Source organism: Benincasa hispida, chromosome 1, assembly GCF_009727055.1.
Source record: "Benincasa hispida cultivar B227 chromosome 1, ASM972705v1, whole genome shotgun sequence".
NCBI classification, from domain to species: Eukaryota; Viridiplantae; Streptophyta; class Magnoliopsida; order Cucurbitales; family Cucurbitaceae; genus Benincasa; species Benincasa hispida.
In genome coordinates, this window is record NC_052349.1 from 83697446 (window position 1) to 83710604 (window position 13159).

Genomic DNA, 13159 nt, shown 5'->3' on the forward strand with positions numbered 1-13159 from the left:
CCATGGAATATCCATCAACTATAAGTCGGAAACCTGCCATATTATTATAAATGGTGTTCTATGACATCTAATTCATTCCAACTAATATTCACACAATTTGAACAATGACATCTTGTTCTGCCTTCTTCGTCTAAATAATTCTTTGCGACTTCGATAAAATTATCAACATCGTTAGAATACTGACTAGACATTCAATCTCTTAAATTTATCCAACTTGGATCTATAACAAATAAAACTTAAAGTACCTAAACTAGAAATGAAAGAGTTAGAATCAATGTCTTATATAAATTGCAAAGTTGGATGAATCTTATTAGTAGCAAAAAGTAAAAATCAAGTGAAAATACTTCGAAGATGTTGCACTAGATGTTCCAATACCATGTTAAATTATTAACTAGATGTTGCATGCATGGAACTCAAAACGACACTCGGTTATGGCGAAATAAATGCTAATTAAATAAGGTAAGTTCAAAAGACTTTCATTAAATTCAAATAGTAAAATAATAGTAGGGTACCAATAAATCATAAAGGATAATAAATAAGTCTAAAAAGCGATTCTTAAAAGTAAGTTTTAAACATCAAAACTAAAAGTTAAGAAAAACATCAAAAGGACTCTAAATCTCATGATGCGGAAGCGTAAAAACTAGTCCCAGTGGCTCGATCACGAATTCCGCTTGTCCATCACTGGTGCATCTCTACCCTTACCTGAAACAACAACATGAGAAAGAATGAGTATAAAATACTCAGTAAGTAACCCCACTACTAGGGTCAGGCTGGGCATCTATGTCCTCTAGATACCCACCTCTGGTGAAACATATAAAATGCTCTAGTCCTCATGGGACACATATGCACATGAAACAAGAAGAAGACTGAGTCCTATCCTACTGTAGTTAAGTATGCCCACTACCTCTGGTGAATCCCGAAGGAGACACAAAGTGGTGAATCCCGAAGGAGACACAAACTCGTGAATCCCGAAGAAAACACAAGCTGGTGAATCCCGAAGGAAACACAAACTGGTGAATCCCGAAGGAAACACAAAATCTAATTGGCATATAACTAATCAGTAAGGACATTTGCACAGTCTCAACATCATAATCATCACTGTACGAATTTATGACATACATATAAACTTCAACATCATGGCTTTACAACATACATGTATACCTCAACATTATTAGATCAATTACAACCATACGGAAGCACATACCATCTCATACTAGAATTCAAGTGTCTATGTGCATAAATAAATAATTCAGATCTAGTACCACAACATACTTTGATCATATTATACTATCACTCTATCATGCTAACGTTCTGCCATAATATATATTTATCATGCTAGCATACATCTAATGCCTGGCCCGTGGGCAGTTCCAGTAGTAAGATTACTTACCTCAAATTACGCCTAAGTGGCAAGCAATTTAATCCTTCTCCTCGCTTAGATGAATCTTGAATCAAGCCCAAAGTATAGCTTGTTCCAAAACTGCCTTCGATCTCTCAAACAAATGTCTCAATCTAGGCAATTCAATAATAGTGGTTAGAACCTAAAAACCCAACAACTATATTTTAATTTAATCATTCGAAGGCTTAATATACTTACAAAACGTTGCTTGGTCCAAAATTAGTTTCGAACTTAAGTTCGTTTGTGAACCTAACTTAATACTTCGCAATACCTAACAACACACTTCTACCTTAAAAATTTCACCACTACTCGAATCTATAGCCCAAACACAATGGGTATTAATAAATGGAAGCCAAAACTTGATGGATAATAAAAATCTTCAAGAAAACCCATAAAAGTAACACACTGTGATGGGCTGAAGAAGAGATCGCCGGCCAGACGTGACAAGCCCAGCGAGGACAGCTGGAGCGGCGGTGTGCTTCGACAGAGACGACAGCACTGCACGGTGAGGTGGGGATCGTGCAGTTGAGGTTGGAGCAGATCCAGGTAGCGGCTTCGGTTGTCGATCGGCGAGCATGAACGGCGACTCGGCAGAGGGGATTTGGGGCAGGCAGCTGTCGGCTGGGGAAGGGAAGAAATTTCGAGGGAGGGGGGCGCCGGACGTGAGGAAGAAAAAATGGGTGGGGTTTGACTTTTTATAAAAGAAACAATAATAATAATAATAATAATAATAAAACAGAAAAGGAAATACATATAATTACATTTAATTCCTTTCCGTTTTATTCTATTAAATTCCTTTCAGTTTCAAAAGAAAATTAATTTTTGCCATTAATTTCTAATTTGAATAATTTCACGCCAAAAATTAAATTTCCGCATTTACACTTGAAGTCCAAAATTCCAAAAATGCCCTCCAACTAATAACAATTACTGAAATTCCAAATAATAAAGTTACTGAAATTACATTGTTGCTAAAAAAATGTGTGGGGTGTTACATTCTTCCCTCCTCAAAGAACTTTTGTCCTCGAAAGTTCATTCTTAAAAAAAAAAAAAAAAAAACTCCGAGGGTGTTACATTCTTCCCTCCTCAAAGAACTTTCGTCCTAGGAAGTTCATTCTTGAAAAAGCTCTGGGTACTAGGCCTTCATCTCATCCTCTCTCTCCCAGGTAGCCTCCTTGAACTGGTGATTCTGCCACAGGACTTTCACAAAAGCAATTTCCCAGCAGCGTAATGTTTTTACCTCTCTGGTGAGGATCTCTATAGGCTTCTCCTTGTAGCTCAAGTTGTAATTCAACTGTAAGGGCTCGTAGTCAACTACATGGGATGGGTCTGTCACATACTTCCTTAGCATCGAAACATGGAAGACATTATGAACTGAAGACAGTGCTGAAGGCAATGCCAAACGGTAAGCTACGAGGCCAACTCGTTCCAAGACCTCGAAAGGTCCAATGAATCTCGGACTCAACTTTCTCTTCCTACCAAACCTCAGAATACCTTTCATGGGTGCCACTTTTAAGAACACTTTCGCACCAGTCTCAAATTCTAGGTCCTTACGTCTTACATCGGCATAGCTCTTCTGTCTGCTCTAAGCTGTTTGCATACAAGCCCTGATCTTCTGTATTGCCTCATTCGTGATATGCACCAATTCAGGTCCTAATGGGTATCTAACTAATGGGTATCTAACTAATCAGTAAGGACATTTGCACAGTCTCAACATCATAATCATCACTGTACGAATTTATGACATACATATAAACCTCAACATCATGGCTTTACAACATACATGTATACCTCAACATTATTAGATCAATTACAACCATACGGAAGCACATACCATCTCATACTAGCATTCAAGTGTCTATGTGCGTAAATAAATAATTCAGATCTCGTACCAGAACATACTTTGATCATATTATACTATCAGTCTATCATGCTAACATTTTGTCATAACATACATTTATCATGCTAGAATACATCTAATGCCTGGCCCATGGGCAGTTCCAGTAGTAAGATTACTTACCTCAAATTACGCCTAAGTGGCAAGCAATTTAATCCTTCTCCTCGCTTAGATGAATCTTGAATCAAGCCCAAAGTATAGCTTGTTCCAAAACTGCCTTCGACCTCTCAAACAAATGCCTCAATCTAGGCAATCCAATAATAGTGGTTAGAACCTAAAAACCCAACAACTATATTTTAATTTAATCCTTCGAAGGCTTATTGTACTTACCAAAACATTGTTTGGTCCAAAATTAATTTCGAAGTTAAGGTCGTTTGCGAACCTAACTTAATCCTTTGCAATGCCTGACAACACACTTCTACCTTAAAAATTCCACCAGTGCTCGAATCTATGGCCAAAACACAATGGGTATTAATAAATGGAAGCCAAAACTTGATGGATAATAAAAATCTTCAAGAAAACCCATAAAAGTAACACACTGTGATGGGTTGAAGAAGAGATTGCCGGTCAGACGTGACAAGCCTAACGAGGACAGCTAGAGCAATGGTGTGCTTCGACGGAGACGATGGCACTGCGCGGTGAGGCGGGGATCGTGCAATTGAGGCTGGAGCAGATCTGGGTAGCGGCTTTGGTGGTCGGTCTTCGAGCACGAACGGCGGGGATTTGGGGCAGGCAGCTGTCGGCTGGGGAAGGGAAGAAATTTCGAGGTAAGGGGGTGTCGGACATGAGGAAGAAAAGGGGGTGGGGTTTGACTTTTTATAAAAAAATAATAAATTAATAATAAAACAAAAAATGAAATAAATATAATTACATTTAATTCCTTTCCGTTTTATACTATTAAATTCCTTTCCGTTTCAAAAGAAAATTAATTTCTGCCATTAATTTCTAATTTGAATAATTTCACGCCAACAACTAAATTCCAGCACTTACACTTGAAGTCCAAAATTTCAAAAATGCTCTCCAACTAATAACAATTACTAAATTCCAAATAATAAAGTTATTGAAATTACATTATTGCTAAAAAAAATGTGCGGGGTGTTACAGATAAGTTGGGATATATATAAACTTCTCTAGTCAAGGCTAAAACCACTTGCTACAAACCATTAAAACCATCCTATACTTAATAATACTAAAGTAGAATGGTGAATAACTTCATATTGCACACACTTCCACTCATTATAACAACTCCAAATGCTTTTTCTTTTAGAACCAAAAACCAAATAGTTTTACATCCTTAACATTACAATGGAATTGAGATCTTACTAAAAAAAAACCTAATGATTTTAAAGGAAAAGAAGAGTTACACTCGTTTTACAGAAAACCATCCTCCAAATGAAAACACATCTACTCAAAACATGAAAGAATTAAAACATTGCTCAGTAAAAGAAATACTTTCAGAACTATATTTCACTTTGAAAATACTCAAAGAAAAACAATAGTGAAAAATATAAGTAACCGTCATGGTAGAACATAATGTTAAACCAAATCTGACCACAAACCAAGAGAGAATTATGTATAAGACTAATGGATCAATATTTGTGCATTTAACATAAAAAAACTAGGAAGAAAAATGAAAACTAGTAAATATATTTTAAAAAAGAAATGGATTGGAAGACGAAAGTAGATTAATAACTCCTAATGCTTAAACTTAATTTTAGAAAATTTTCTATTTTCCATGGAAGAATAAGAAATGATTAAAAAATATTCATAAACTCTTAAACTTAACTTAAGTTTTAGGGGTTTTGTACCAAGATTCTAAATTCTTCATCATCTTTCTTCTACATACAAGAAGTATTAAACCAACAAATAAAGAAATTAAAAGGCATCAATCTAAAAAAGTAAACTCATATGTTCTTGAATTTAGAAGTTAACTTGCTAAGTTCCTAATTTAGGTTGTTTAGAAGTTGATGGAAAATTGATTGGCTATAGATACTAACAAAGTATATACTAATCGATGAAAATTTCACACAAAAAATCACTAAAAAATGAGTGGGTTCTCTAAAAATAAGTGGCTTATAGTTTGCAGAATGTGGAAATCATTGAAAAGCTGTGTGAGTTTGGACATCGGCATTAAATGTGTACTAATTGATAGAAATTTCACACCAAATACCTGAAAATGAATGGGTTATCTGCAAACAAGGTTCTATTTGCGTTCACCGGAGTTCTGTTATATTTGGTGGCATTCTATTCACGCTCGTCGGCGTTCTGTCCAAATCGTGTACAACACGTCGTGCAAATCTTGTGTAGTAGCTCGACCAAATGGGTGTAGCAGGAAGATTTCGTCCAAATTGTGTGCAGCAGCAAGATTCTCTTTGTTCCCCTCGACCTGTTCGAGTCATCGAAATTATGTGGAGTGAGGGTCGCATCTGTCCGTTCACATCCATCTATTCACAATGCAACAATCATTGGTGTTTGTCCATTCACAATGAAGCTTCTTCTCTTTGCTGGTAGTGAGGTTGAGTGAAGAGGGAAGGAAAGAGTAAGGGAATGGAGAGTGGAAAAGGGGAGCGAAAGAGTGAGGGTGGAAAATGGAAGATGGAAAACAATTGGGGGAGGGGGAAGAAAGAGGGAGGAAAAAACCCTAAAATTTTTATTTTTTATATAAAATTATATATATTTAGTGACATCTTCTTATGTTACTAAAAGTATTCAATATTTAATGTCGTTGGCATATATATTGCTAATTCTTTTAGCGGTATTGATTTAAGATGTGTTACTAATAAAGAACTTTTCATGAAATTTTTATAAAGCATCGCTATAAATTAGCTTTTAGTAATAAAAGTTGCATACATTACTAAATATTTGTCACTAAATAATCAAATTCTTCTTGTGATTATTGGTGTAATTTCAACACCACATGAGTACTCATAAAAGATACTTTTGAAGCATCTCATTAATGTAATAGTATATATCAAAAACTCATTCAAAATCCATTTAAAATAAGATATTGGTGTATTAATAGTATATTGATACTCATCGAAAATGTATTATTTCAAGTACATCATCGTCAACGTATCAATAGTGGGCACTCGTTTTAAATTTAATTTTAAGTATAACATAGTTGTATCTATTGGAATATATGCCCTAAAGCCTCGTAGTAATATGTTATTTGAAATAATGGTTGATTATTTTATCTATGCAATAATCTATTAAAGAAAGATCCAAGGTTATTTTATGTAACTTAAACATGTATATGGTTGACATACAAGTGGATCATGTTTAAGTGATAACCTAAATGGTCTGTAGTATATGGATAAGACTGAGTATCTTATCCTGGTGACACTAGAAATGCGTCCCACTTTGTAATTGTTACAATATTTGTAAAGTATTATAAATGATCTGATCCTGATTGTTCATGTGGAGACATGTGAGTGGAGGTATCCTATACAAAGAATATGTATAAGACCGGACCGTGAAATGGTTAGTTTCTCTTTAAACATCGTTACTTAAAAGACTTACATTTCACTATGATGACTATAGATGACTTTGTAGGGATAAAAACCATAGCGCAACGAAATTATCAAGACCTTAACTCGAAATTAATTGAGAAATCAAAATACCAATACATTGTCAAAATATAGAATATCATAGAGACAGAAAAAAAAAAACCTATTGTAAAAATTCTAGGTTAAGCATGCATAACAATTAAGAATTCAATCCTATAGAGAAAAGAAAAGAAGTAGTTACTCTTGTCGACGACTCAGACGAAATGGTCAATTCTCCTTGGGATTGAAAACACGAACACTACCAATTTGGAAACCTCCCTATTCTTTGAGAATTTAAATATTGATTTGTGGGAACCAAATCAATAATAGAATGAAGGGAGAGAATTTTTGGTGTACAGAACAATTTCGTGAAGAGAATCACTATCACTTGCAAAACTTACGTTTTGCAGGTATATTAACCAATGGAGAGAGGGGAAACGTGGGAGCTATCCCACATTTCTGATAACTCCCTACGTGGGAGTTAAACAAAAAAAACATCAATTTAATTGATTCATTAAAATAATTAATAATTAATTAAATCTAATTTAATTAATGATTTCATTTAAATCATATTTAAATGAAACATCTCTCACATAACCTATAGTTTTAATTGAATTAATTAAATTAAATTAAATTAATAATTAATTAATTATCATATTACATATCAAATATTTAATTTAGCCTATATTTGAATCATATTAAATTGTATTTCTCTCATAACCTATAATTTTAATGTGCATATAATACACATTAATTTTAACCTATAATTTTAATATGAATCCAATTCATATTAAATTCATATTTGAAATCCTTCGAATATTTAATTCTCCCATAAATTAATCTTGAATCATATCCAAAATTAAATTTATATTATAAAGTTTAGTTAAAATATAAACTTTATATTATAATGTAACATTATACATTATATTATTTCCCTAAGTGAATTTGAACGTTTCAAACTCTATTCAAGACATAGTTACTTTAGTTCCCTTTACGAGCTAGGAAGGGGACCTCATGGACCTACTAAAGGATGAAAACCCTAAGGCACAGCGAAAGCCAAAACACAAAACCATTTGGCTTTTTCAAATTGGCATTTAAAAAAAAACAATTTTGTATTGGAATAAAAAGTAATATCGACTAAGCATGCAATTCCCAAAAAGACTAATTATACAGGGGAAGAAATCCTACCTTGCAAACCTTTTGACAATTCTATAGAATTTCTCAACCCTAACTTGCAAACCTTTTGACAATCATATGGAATTTCTCTATTGAATTGGGATTGGACACCACTACTTGGAAACCTCCCTATTCTTGCAGGGAATTAAAGCTATGGAGAATTATGGAATTCTCTCTTTTGGGATTTGGGAATATCCCAGAACGATTTTTCTTTCTTTTCTCAGGAATAAGAAAAAAAACACATATAAATCTTGAGAGTAGGGATGGCAATGGGGTTGGGGCGGGACGAGGATGGATTCCCCATCCGTATGCCTGTGGGGATTTTTAATCCCCGTCCTCGCCTTATTCCCTGTTTTGGGGGGTTGGGATCGGGTTCGGGGATTTGGGTCCCCACGGAAAAAAATCTTTGCTTTTTTATTTTAATAATTTTATTATTTTTATTATTTAAAATTAACTCAATTAGTATTTATATTGAAATTATAAATTTATGTAATAAATAATATTATTGTTGTTGAAACCCTCCTAATTCTCTCTGAACATGGTTGTTTGATGTCAAAATTAAGAAATTAGAATGCTTAATGATCTTTGTTTCTTCTGCTGCATGTTATTTTTTTTCCAATTTAATTCCTTGATTAAAATTAAAATTTTATTAATTTTACAAAAATTTAATTCATAATCAAAATTTTCTATTTACATAATGAATTTATTGTTTACAAATCACGAGTTTTAGGACATAAAACCCAACAATTGTTACTTATATTTGTTTAAATTATCAATTAAAAAGGTATTTAATGTTTTTTTTTATAAAAATTTATTATATAGAAAATTAAAAAAAACCGAAACAGTAGTATTTTTTAGTACTTTATATATATAATTTTAATTATAATATTTTTTTCTAATTATTATTATTATCATTATTATATATGTTAATAATTAAAAAATCAAGATAGGGGTGGGATCAGGTTCGAGTCGAGGACGAGGGGGGATTCCCTCACCCATCCCCATCGGGGACCGATTTAAATCCCCGTTTGTCTCTTATACCTAGTCAAACCGGGGATTCCCCGCCCCGATCGGATCGGAGGCCTGTGAAGACCCGACCCTAACAGAGAATTTGTCATCCCTACTTGAGAGTCATCTTCTCCCTACAAAAAAAAAAAAACTTTTTATTAGAGAGAGGGATGGTGAGAAAGGGAGAAAAAACGTGGTATTGATCCACATTTTCTCATAACTTCTCTAAAATTGGAGTTAATTTGTTTAATTTAAATAAAATAAATTTATTAATCAAATCATATTTAATTAAATGATAATTTAAATCATATTTAAATGATTTCCTCTCACATAACCTATAGTTTTAATGTGCATCTAATGTACATTAATTTTAACCTATAGTTTTGATTTAATCAATTTAATTAAATAAATTAAATTAAATCATCTAATTAAATATCACATATTTAATTTAATTTCCCATTTGAATCATATTAAAAAAATATTTCTCTCATTTAACCTATAGTTTTAATGCACATCTAATGCAAATTATTTTTAACCTATAATTTTCAATATGAATCTTATTCATATTAACTTAATATTTGAACTCCTTTTAAATATTTCATTCTATCATTTATTAATTCTGAATCATATTCAAAATTAATAATAAAGTCTAAAATTAAATTTTATATTAAAATGTATCAACATACATTAAAAAATTCTCAATACCCTTTACAAGCTAGAAAAGGAATATAATGGACCTGCAGATCAGAAGCTCCAACGATGTAAAATTAATTGGTTAAACTCATTAACCAAATTAATCAATATTTGTTAACTGTGGGTATACTCCACTAAAGACTCAAAATTGCACTCTTCTCACTACAGATATATTTTTGTGTCCACAGATATAGAGCAATAATAGCAAGTTTGTCCTTTACGAGTGTTTGTAACTCCAGTTGGGTCAAATTACTATGTTACCCCTGGGTTACCTTTACATTCTTAAGTACTAATGTTTCTCTAATAAACAACCTGTTTATGGTCCAACAATTAAATAGGAACCCCTCTCGGACCAATGAGAGGATAGGGCTCTTTGTTCAAGTCCCGGAGACACCATTTAAGGGAACACCCATCTACTTACCTTGAAGTTAGGAAGGAGTGAAATCCATCTTGTATGATTATGTTTCCAGCTACCCACTCGCTCTTATCCCAAACTGGTAGGCATATTGAGTCGACCAACTGGCCATTTTCACCCATATAAATCAAAGGACAATCCCTTGTGAATAGGAGTTCATAATATACTCACGAGTAAGACTAAGTTGTCTAAGTCATACCATTGAAATAGAAATGTAACTAGTTAACAAAGTTACATCTAGTGGGTACTATTCCGTGATCCGGTCTTTTGCAAACTCATTGCACAAAATACCCTCACTCGCATACCTCCTACATGAACGCATTAGATCATTGCATTTATATCAAATACAAAGTGGGTCATATCCATAGTGTTACCACGATAAGGTATCCAACCTTATCCCTATACTATAGATCATTTAGGTTGTATCTTGAACATTGATCCCTATATGTCTCTACATACAGTTCAAGATTCATAAGACAACCTAGGATGTTAGTGTTGGGATTGGTGTCCTAATTCTCTCGAAATCTCGTAGTTTATAAACATTGTACACATTGTTATGAATAAAACAAGAGTTATTTTATTTTGCATTTACTCATATCCAATAAAAAAAGATCCGTGGTTATTGTATGTAAACGTAAGCATGTATATGAGATATACAAGTAGATCATGCCTTAAGTAATAACCTAAAAGGTCAGTAGTATAAGGATTAAGGAGGGATACCTTATCCCGGTGACATTACAGATATGACCCGCTTTGTAGAGGTTTACAAGTGTTATGAACTACTATAGATGGTCTGATCCTAACCATTCATGTGGATGCGAGCTGAAGTGTCCTATACAAAGAGTTTGTATAAGACCGGACCACGAGATGACTAATCTCTTTATATAATGCCGTTGATACTTGAGATTTACATCTCATCTAAACGACCATAGGTAACATGACCTTAATCCTGAGTGTTTTGGGAACTTCTGCCTTTGAGGGTGATCCTTTGATTAGTATGGATGAGAGTGGTCGAATTGCCAACTTAATAAACCTACCTTTTTGGAGATTTTTCTGATTAGGGAGCTGAGAACTCAGTTACATAAGATAGAATTCACTTCTTCCCCGAAGTAGGGGTAAGTAGATAGATTGCTCCCTTAAAGGCTGATTTTGGGTCTTTAACATGTGGCCACAACCTCTCTTTGGAAGAGAGAACTCAGTCATAGTAGGACTATGACTTATGTTCATGAGAGAAATCAGTGGTACTTAAGGAGTTAGATGTAACTTCAGGGGCAAAATGGTAAATTGGCTCAGCTGAACTTACGAGCGATCTATGAAGGGTTGTCGCACTATTGATTGGTTGATATGGATACAGAAATATATCTGTAGTAAGGAGATTGCAGCTGTCGATCTTTAGTGGAGTTTCCGACAGTTAACGGATGGTGGATCCCATGACTAAAGAGTTTAGTCAGTTATTCACGTACTATTAGAGCTTCAATCTATAGGTTCATAAGGTCCCCTTGGTAGCTCAATGAATTCAAGTTGAGAATCAGTTCTTGGAGTTAGTTTGAAGTGTTTAAATTAACATGAGGAAATTAAATTATATATGATAGAATTTGTGTGACGTATGAGACACATCAAGTGGAGGATTAATGTAAATATGATTTACATTAAATACCATAAAATAGAAAAAGAACTATGGTTTGTATGTTTTATGAGATGAAATATTAAAACTATAGGTTATAAATATAGTATGGTAAGTTGGTTATCATATTTATTTATAATAATATTAATTATGTGATAATTATCTCTGTTTCTCTAATAATCAATTGAGTGGGAAATTATTGGTGGTTTTATGGTAACCGTGAGATAAAAAGAAAAATGTTTTCCTAAAATTAGTAGTTACTTGATTCGAAAATTTTTTCATGGACAAGGCTATCAGTGAAAATTTTTCACTAAGTGATAGCTTATAGAGAGACTAAACGATCGTGGACATTGACTATACGATAGTTCTTTCAGCTGATCGTAGATAAACGATCGCATAGCATTGTCTATAGGGCTACCATTTACTACACGATCGAGTACATCGTTTATACGATAGACTATGTTATCTCTCACTTACTCGATCGTCTACACGATCGTTGTCCTTCTGTCTCTTCCTCAAGCCAAGATTATACAGAGTCCACAACTTCTGGATTCTCACACCGAGAATACCAAGATAACCATTATGGTGGTGTCCTCACTCAACTCGATTGTGTTCAAGGAGCTTTTAGTTGTTCGTGTTGTTCGTGTGGTGTTTGCTATTGATCGTGTTATTGTACTGGTCGTCGTGTTCGAGCGTTGTTGTTCTTGGATGCATTGGATTGATCGAGGGAGTTTGAAGAATGGTTATTCAAAGGCGCTCATACTCTATCCCTTGTACAAAATCCTAAGAAACTAGAATATCGTTCAAAAGTATGTCTATTTGTGGCCTATCCTAAAAAGACAAAAGGTGGTTTCTTTAATGATTCTCAGGAAGATAAAGTATTTTTGTCGACAAATGCAACATTTCTAGAGGAAGACTGCATTAAAAATCCTCAACCTCGCAGTAGGCTAGTATTAAGTGAGATGAATAGAGAAACTACAGATAAATCAACAAGAGTTGTTAATCAAGTAGGTCCATCAATAAGAGTTCTTGATAAAACATATACTTCACATCCTTCTCAAGAATTAAGAGTGCCTCGACGTAGTGGGAGGGTTGTGCTATAGCTTGACCGGTACATGGGTTTAATAGAAACCCAAGTCGTCATACCAAATAATGGCTTAGAGGATCCATTACCTTTCAAACAAGCAATGGAATATGTGGATAAGGACCAGTGGATAAAAGCCATAGACCTTGAAATGGAGTTAATGTACTTAAATTCAGTCTGGGATCATATAGATGAACCATAAGGGGTAAAACCCATCGGTTGCAATTGGATCTACAAGTTATTATAAGCCTTTTATTATAAGCCAGTTATGATAGAATCATGCATTTCTACCAGTTATCACACCCCCAAACTTAGAATCAT

General features: G+C 33.8%; 1 long non-coding RNA gene across 2 annotated transcripts; it reads right to left on the bottom strand.

The window, feature by feature from the left end:
- Window positions 1–637: 637 nt before the first annotated feature.
- On the bottom strand, window positions 638–5927 carry LOC120072814. 2 transcript variants are annotated; one of them, XR_005480604.1, is made up of 6 exons: window positions 5464–5927; window positions 3833–4036; window positions 3624–3741; window positions 3417–3538; window positions 1391–1512; window positions 638–702 (listed from the first exon to the last, which is right to left on the bottom strand). It is a non-coding gene; the product is annotated as an uncharacterized LOC120072814 (long non-coding RNA). The 2 variants fall into 2 exon arrangements; XR_005480603.1 differs by lacking the exons at window positions 638–702; window positions 1391–1512 and having other exon boundaries at window positions 2469–3538.
- Window positions 5928–13159: the final 7232 nt, after the last annotated feature.